General features: G+C 34.9%; 1 long non-coding RNA gene across 1 annotated transcript in view; it reads right to left on the minus strand.

Annotated features, from left to right (window-relative positions):
- The window catches only part of LOC117032003 (uncharacterized), a 47,661-nt gene extending 44,548 nt beyond the window's left edge, over positions 1 to 3,113 (minus strand). Inside the window, exons 1-2 of the long non-coding RNA XR_004424669.1 lie at positions 3,031 to 3,113; positions 275 to 437 (exon numbers count right to left, since the gene is read on the minus strand). This is a non-coding gene — a long non-coding RNA (uncharacterized LOC117032003). The remainder of the gene's footprint in view (positions 1 to 274; positions 438 to 3,030) is intronic.
- Positions 3,114 to 8,151: the final 5,038 nt, after the last annotated feature.

An 8,151-nucleotide genomic window follows, 5' to 3' on the forward strand; every position in this document is an offset into this window, starting at 1 on the left:
CTCCTAGATTTTCTCCTCTGATCACTCCTCCGCAACTCTTCCCTCAGACCTACACACAGGTCTGCTCTCAAATCTCAAGCCTCCTTCTTTGGAAGACTTTTCCATTCCTATAAATTCTCCCTGGATCCCTCACGACCATAAACATTCCCCCCTTATTTCCTCACCACCCATCACCGTTTAGAGTCTGACTTCTTTTGAAAGAAAATGTCAAACTCCTCAAAATTACATTACTTCCTCTCAGTGCTAAGAGATTACCAGTTGGACTGGCACTCACCATGCGAGACTGCCTCTGTGAGATGCTTCCTCAGGGCAGAGAGTGAGCTCCTGTGCCTCGTGGTGGTTTGCTTTGGCTCTCAGGTGCCTAGAATCTAGATTCATGGTGTCTAACGGAGCCCATGGTGATCAGTAATTTCACATGAAGTGCTTTTGGTCTGTTTCTGTGAAATCAAGAAAGACAGCAGTAAATAGTTTGAGTACGTATGGATTACAAAGGAGCAAAGAACAGCTATCGAATAAAATTGAGCTTTTAATTAACTTGGCGAGCAGCTTTCAGGATTGTAATTATTTATTTGTAAGAAAACATCAATTTTCCTATAAGATGAAGCTAATTAGACTCACACACGTTCTAGAACAGCGCTAATAGAAATGTAATGTTAATTTCATACGCAATTATAATTTTTGAATAGACATTGAAAAAATTTAAAAAGCGAAATTATTTTAATGACCTTTAATTTAATACAATATAGCCACAATGTCATTTCAATTCATAATCAATCAAAAAAGTTATGAGATATTTTACATTACATTTTTTGTACCAAGTTGTGGGGACAGAGCCAGGAGTGAAGTTTCCAGGCTCTCGGCCTCACGTGGAAAGCTGCTGGCTCAGGTAGTAAATGACCATCAACTGTGACTGGATGGTCATCAGCTGTGGCTAGTTGGCCACCAGCTGTAAAGAGTGAGCCATGGGCCACTAATATAACTGCCGTGGCTATGCTAGCAGCAAATGGGGGCTAACAAGAAGATGGTGGCTGAGCTAGCAAGAGTGGATTGCAGTTAGCAGGGCGGATTGCAGCTAGCAAGTGAGGTTGGTTGGCAGAGAGGAGTGGATGGCAGGTCGCGGATAGTGTGGCTCCTGCTTCCTATGTCTCCAACCCAGCCCCAGCGAGACTATAGTGGTATGACTCCCCTATCTATGGCTCCGGGGGTGTCCCTTTTCGGCCTCACTATATCCTGCGTTCTTATGTGGGGAGCAGGAGCTGAGACCCCTCATGATACCCTGTATGCCACAAGTCTTCCAAATACAAGGGGGATAATAGAGATAGCACAAATAATTCACAGATTGACTTTGATTAGATAAATACAAGTTGTGGTAGGCAGATAATAACCTCTACCTCCTGCCCCAAAGATAATCATGTCCTAATCCCTGGAATCTGTGAATGTTACCTTATATCGAAATAAAGGCCTTTTTAGATGTGATTAAAGATCTTAAAATGGGGAGATTATCCTGGATTATCAGAGTGGGCATTAAATGCAACCACATGTATTCTTATATGACGGAAGCAGAGGGAGATTTTACCACAGAGGAAGAAAAGTAAACAATGTGATGATAGAAGTAGACACAGGAGTGATGTGGCCATGGGCCAAGAAGTGTCAGCATCTCCCAGAAGCTGGAAGAGGTAAGAAACTAATTCCCCCTGAGAGCATCCAGAGGATACGTGGCCATAGTAACACCTTGACTCAGGTCTAGGTATACTTATTGTGGACTTACAGCATCCAGAACTGTTGGAGAATACATTTCTGTTGTTTTAAACCACCAAGTTTGTGGTAATTTGTTACAACAGCTATAAGAAACTCATACACAAGTCATTTAGAGTAAAGTAATTACATTACGTTCCGTCCTTTGTTGTCAATGTCTAGACAAAGGCCATTGGTACTATTCCCAGAAACTGCCAATAAAATGCTCAACAAATACTAGTGCTAAAAATATTTTATCTAATCTTCCATCTCACATGGTTTCAACTACTACGCATATGCCAAAACTTCCAATTTTCTATTTCTACCTTTCATCACTCTCCTGTATTCCAAAGTAATGTTTCCAAATATCTCCTGGACACTGGCACCTGGATGTACTACAGTGATCAATAACTGATCATGGCTAACTCATCATCAAAAGTTAAAACTATCTCTTCCCTAGATCAGTTAATAGACCAGTCACCCACATCTAGGCTGACTTTACCTATTGGTTAGCTTAAGCCGGCACTAGTTTATCTTTGTTTCTGCATCCTATTCAGTTTACTACTTGTGGCAACTTTTCAACATATTTTTCATTAAGAAGTATGATTATTAATAATTGCCTTAAAATAATTTGGGTTTGGTAAACCTCCATTATCTTTTTTTTTTTACTTCCAGGTTTTATTTTGCTGTCATCTAGCAGTGTGTGAGAATCAATTAAGTAAATAGACTATTCACTTTAACATGTAATTAATCTGAAAAAAACAAAACAAAACTAGTTTTTACACTTCTATCTTTTCCTTATCCTTTCCAGAGACAAGTTAACTACACACAGTATTATATCCATGATAAAACAAAGTGTTCTTAGACATAAACAGAACAGAAAGGTATTTCCTTTTAGTTTCAAGTAGCAGTGAAAGAAATATTTGACATGATTTCCCTTGCAGGCCATTTGATGTCCTTACCAGTTATGCCTGTCCTGTCCCCTGGTCTGTAATTTCACAAAGTTGTTAACCCTTCACTTAGTGGGGTTTTGAAATGTGGGAAAGTATAGGTTAAGTGTACATGAAATATATGTAGGAAATAGAGGCTGCAAGGACCTGCCATAGAGTATACAGTAGCCTCAACACATTTAGTACATATATATAAAGATTTTTGTCCTATAGTTTATGCTGAATATTTGCAACTAATTATTTCACTGATTGCTGGAATTTTCATTTTGCAATAAACTCTTTTATCCATAAAGAACCCCCCCAAAAAAATTCCAAGTAGAAATTTAATAAAAAATCTATTACTTACACAATATACTTGTTGACGTTTATCATCCACCATATGTGGGGCCATACTGATATTGCAGACCGCATGAAAAAAAATCATGAATCTGCAGAAGCAACAACATTTAGTTTAAAATTTTGAAAAGAAAACCTATTCTAGTAGATCATGATTTAATTAATATAGTTATTGAAACTGGGTTTATGTATCACCGTGAAATTTGACATTTCATTTAGATTAAATTACTATCCTAAATTAATTTCGCTCGCTTTCCATCACAAGTTTTCTTGTGTATATACAAAAAGTGTAGCAACAACCATTCATGGGTTGGCTCTATTTTCCGAAGAACAACTTTGCAAATGGTTAAATACTTAAATTAGTCTTAAATTAGTCTTAACAGTTGTTTCAAACAGCAAGTCAGTAAGGTTAAATCCCAATGAGGGTTTATATTTTCATCTAATTCATGGACTTTAAGTAAAGCTTTTGGAAGTTAGTTTTTCTATAGTGAAAAGTTTCTTTATTAAAAATATTTCTGGCTTACAAATACACATTTTTATTTGTACAAATAATTTTATTTTTTAAAAATAGTTTTTGAATGAAAGTACTTTATGCATTAACTAATATAAAATCCAACAAATTCATTAAGAAATAAATGTTCATATTTTAAAAGTTTGATTATTTTAGAACCCGCTTTCATTTTCAGAAATCTGATTTGGATAAAAAAAATTAGATAGGTTTATTATTCAGACCTGGAATCACAGAGCCATCGGGCAGTCTTTTTTTCTCACTGTCCTGACTTCACATGCAATAGATTACTACTACTATAACCTACCATTTTTTTTCACATTTTCTTGTTTATCTTCATTTAATAGACTTAATGTAGGTCCTCATTAAGTCTTGTAAAATTATGTGGTAACCTCCTGGTTCAAGTCTCTGCTTCGACTCTAACACACTCTCAATTCATTAGACCTACTGCTTTCATATGAGTTTTTAAAACTGAAAATCTTTATTTTTGTTATTTAAATGCAGTTATTCGCATCAAGAGGACTATATTAGCCATAGTCTAAACTCCAATCTTCTTAAATGCAATTACAATGTATCCCATGATTTAGTTTCTTTTTCTGTCTTCGTCATACTCATATATCTTGTCACACCTCACTTATCTCAGGTCTTTTGCATGATTATTTTCCTCTTCTTGGAGTAAACAACTCTATCTTAATTGCTTGTGAATGCCCTTGTTAAGCTTCAACACCTAGTTCAAGAAACCTGGAACAGGTGGTTTTTTTCTCTTGAAAGCCTTTCTTATCAATTCTTATCAAAGTTGAAATTACACTTTTCTTTGACGCTATACACTCAGGGAGAGACAGAGGGAGAGGGAGAGGGGAGAGGGGAGAGGGGAGAGGGAGAGGGAGAGGGAGAGGGAGAGGGAGAGGGAGAGGGAGAGGGAGGGGGAGAGGGAGAGGGAGAGAAACTGAGCCATGACATTTATTTTTGTATTACAATGCCAATTGAAAATAGATACTCAGACATTTTTGTTTTCTTAGTGGATGAATGGATAAATGAAAGACCAGACTATTCACAGACTATCCAAGCCTAGTTATTTATATTATAGTATGTTATGTGTTTCTTATGGAAATACAAAACCATGCAAAAGCAATACAATACAAAACTCAGAAAATATATAACACAAAAACTAAACTGAATGAATGATAAATGATCCACAATTTTATTTGCCAAATGTGCATGCTTTATTTGTTTGTTTATGTTTTCTTCCTAAATTTGGAAGTTTGCCTTCAATAATGTTGATCATTGATTCTGTCAAGAACACTTTCATTTGTGTATTTAATTAGAGAGTTTCTGGATTATTTAATAACCTAATTTTACATTACATCATTGTTCAGCACAAATGGCATAAACTGTTCTGCATATGAAAGCTAATTTTTCTATTATATTGTCATTTATTTTGATCAGTATTATTTTATTATAACTTTAGCAAATGTAATTACTTTGTTCAGTTCTATAACTTATATAACTCTTTTACCTAAGACACACTATGGGGATTAAATTTCAACATAAAACATCAATTTTTGTGTATGTGTACCCCAAAACCTGTACTGTGATTTCAACTTCGTCATAAAACAGCCTAGAAGCAAGCAATAATTTATTTTACTTGAATCATATATTTTCATCTTCCGAATTTTATACTTTCTGTATCTTATTTGTCCAAGGTAGCTATTTAGAAATGTTGGCAACTGTAAGTATAGAATAGGTAAAAATAGCTAAAATTATATTTGCTACTTGATGGTATATTAATTCTGAATACCTTTTAACCCCATAAATAGTGGGTTAAGATTTATATGTATGATTGTGAGTGTGGACATTCTGGAATCTTCTGTGGACTCCATAAAATTTGATGAGAATCATAATGATGTAAATCTGTGGTGATGAAGTGACAATGATAATAGTAATAATTCTTTGCATTTTTTTTTTTACAAATAACATCATTTGATAGGTATTATTAAACTTACATTATTAATCAAAGAATTTAATTTAAGAGAAGTGATTTGACGAAATATACTCGTACTCTAACTGGAAGAGGCAGGATACAAACACAGGTCAAATTTAAGGCTTTTTTTCATTATATATGGATATGATTAATTGGATTATTTGTTTACTTTTGAAGCTTAAAAAATAAACTTTGGGGCAGCCAGTGAGCTCAGTTAGCTTCAAAAACTCTTTAATTTTTGAAGAAATTTTTTTTGTATAAAATTCTTCCTCAAATGATAAAATAGAAAAATTCCAGCACTTTCAAAACAGCATATTTTCCCACTTTAAAATATAATATAATTCACTGAGCATTATCTATCAGGAGGACAATAATGTAGATACAGAGAAGGAGACTATACATATTATTAACTCTCCTAAATTTAAGAACACATGCTATATTTTCATGCACACGGACAACTTTGGTTAATTTGGGATTTTAAGAACCATGGGAATGGAATTCTTTCTAAACTACAACATTGACCACAAGACTGCCATGCTGATGAGGAAGCTGAGATCCAGGAACCATGAGCATATAGAGAAAATTATTTAAAACAGTTATGATCTTATTAGTTGTCTTACAGAATAAACATCTAGATTTGAGATATTCAATAAACACTGAGATTAAGCCAATCTATTTGGTACTGAAAGAAATATAAATGAAATATAAATGTTAAACTGTAGCCAAAAATAATTCCTAAATTGATATTCTCTCATTTTTGTTTGAGTGGTAACACACCTTGTTGGAAGCTTTTTTTTAAATGGTTTTCTTGAGAAATCCTATTTTGTGAATGGATACAATTTCCAAACAGCAAGTACTGACATTAAAAGGAGATAATCTGTCTAAATAATGGGCTCGATTTCATTGCATAAACAGCCAATAATACTTTTTCAGTAGAGAAACCAGTAATGACCATACAGTTAAATAATAGTTACGCACCTGCCAGATTACTGTGATTTTTGGCATCTTTGGCATACACTCTTAATTTGGCCAAATACAATTTCAGTTGCTGCCATGTCATTCCCAGAGGTACACTTTGGCTTTCTAAATCTATCTGACATCTGCAGTGCTTCCAGGAATAAGGTTTAAAAATATAACTGATTCTGTGGATAGGTATACAGAGACATGGGGATTCAAATTTACATTTTTTTCTTTGGGGAGTTAAAATACATTGCCTATCTATGACAAACTTTTTTTAACACACATATTTGCTCTTCATCTAAGCCTTAAAGCAAAGTATAAATATTATGATGAAAGCTCTAAGCACTACAGCCATGCTGGTAACATTTTATGTAGCTGAAAATCAGCTATTTTAAATAGCAGCTTTAAAAACTAACCCCCCATATTATGGTTAAATATTCATTTCACAGACTCTTTCCTCACAATTTAACCTCCCTAATTTCTCCATTATTTAACTTTCAATTTCTGGTATTACATCACTTTCCCTAACTATAACCAGAATATTCATGTTCATGTTATACCATCTTTTATAGACTTCTAAAGAACAAGTTTGGGGGCCGGCCGGGTGGCTCAGGCGGTTAGAGTTCCATGCTCCTAACTCCGAAGGCTGCCGGTTCGATTCCCACATGGGCCAGTGGGCTCTCAACCACAAGGTTGCCCAGTTCAATTCCTCGAGTCCCGCAAGGGATGGTGGGCAGCGCCCCCTGCAACTAAGATTGACCACGGCACCTTGAGCTGAGCTGCCGCTGAGCTCCTGGATGGCTCAGTTGGTTGGAGTGTGGGCTCTCAAACACAAGGTTGCCGATTGATTCCACCCCCACAAGGGATGGTGGGCTGCGCCCCCGGCAACTAGAAAAATGGCAATTGGACCTAGAGCTGAGCTGCTCCCTCCACAACTAAGACTGAAAGGACAACAACTTGAAGCTGAACGGCACCCTCCACAACTAAGATTGAAAGGACAACAACTTGACTTGGAAAAAAAGGCCTGGAAGTACACACTGTTCCCCAGTAAAGTCCTCTTCCCCTTCCCCAATAAAATCTTTAAAAAAAAAAACAAAAAAAACAAACAAACAAAAAAAACAAGTTTGATAATTATACTTTTTTATCTGACTACATTGCTTTCTGTTCAAAATTTCCCAATAACATCCTTCTAAATCTGGAACTATTTGAAAGTATCCTTTTTTTCCTTTTTCATTTTTGCCATTGTTATTTTCTTTTTTTGTGGATTTCTACTCTTGGTTACTTCTGTGTTGTGTACTAAATTTTCTCTTTAGCGTATTTTTTCCTCTTTTCTCAATGCAGTTATTTCTAATTCCCTATTGAATTCTCAAAAAAAAAACCCCAGCAAATATATTTTTATTTATTGAGGCTTCATTTTAAACATCATTGAAAAAATGATATTACCCTCTTGTGATTTTAATTATTTTCCAAGTAGGATACTATGCTGATTTAGATTAGCATTTCCAAAGGTTAATTTGTTAAAGCAGGGATAAAATTTTCCTGGGCCAATAAACTTTGGGATTCATTTGATTAAATATTATTAAATAGGTTCTTTACTGCAAAACTTCATAGAAAAATCAACTAAAAAAATGATAAGTCTCTAATAAAATCTTACAAACTGATTTGCCTAAAGAATCTTTTTC

This window comes from Rhinolophus ferrumequinum, chromosome 2, assembly GCF_004115265.2.
Source record: "Rhinolophus ferrumequinum isolate MPI-CBG mRhiFer1 chromosome 2, mRhiFer1_v1.p, whole genome shotgun sequence".
NCBI lineage: Eukaryota > Metazoa > Chordata > Mammalia > Chiroptera > Rhinolophidae > Rhinolophus > Rhinolophus ferrumequinum.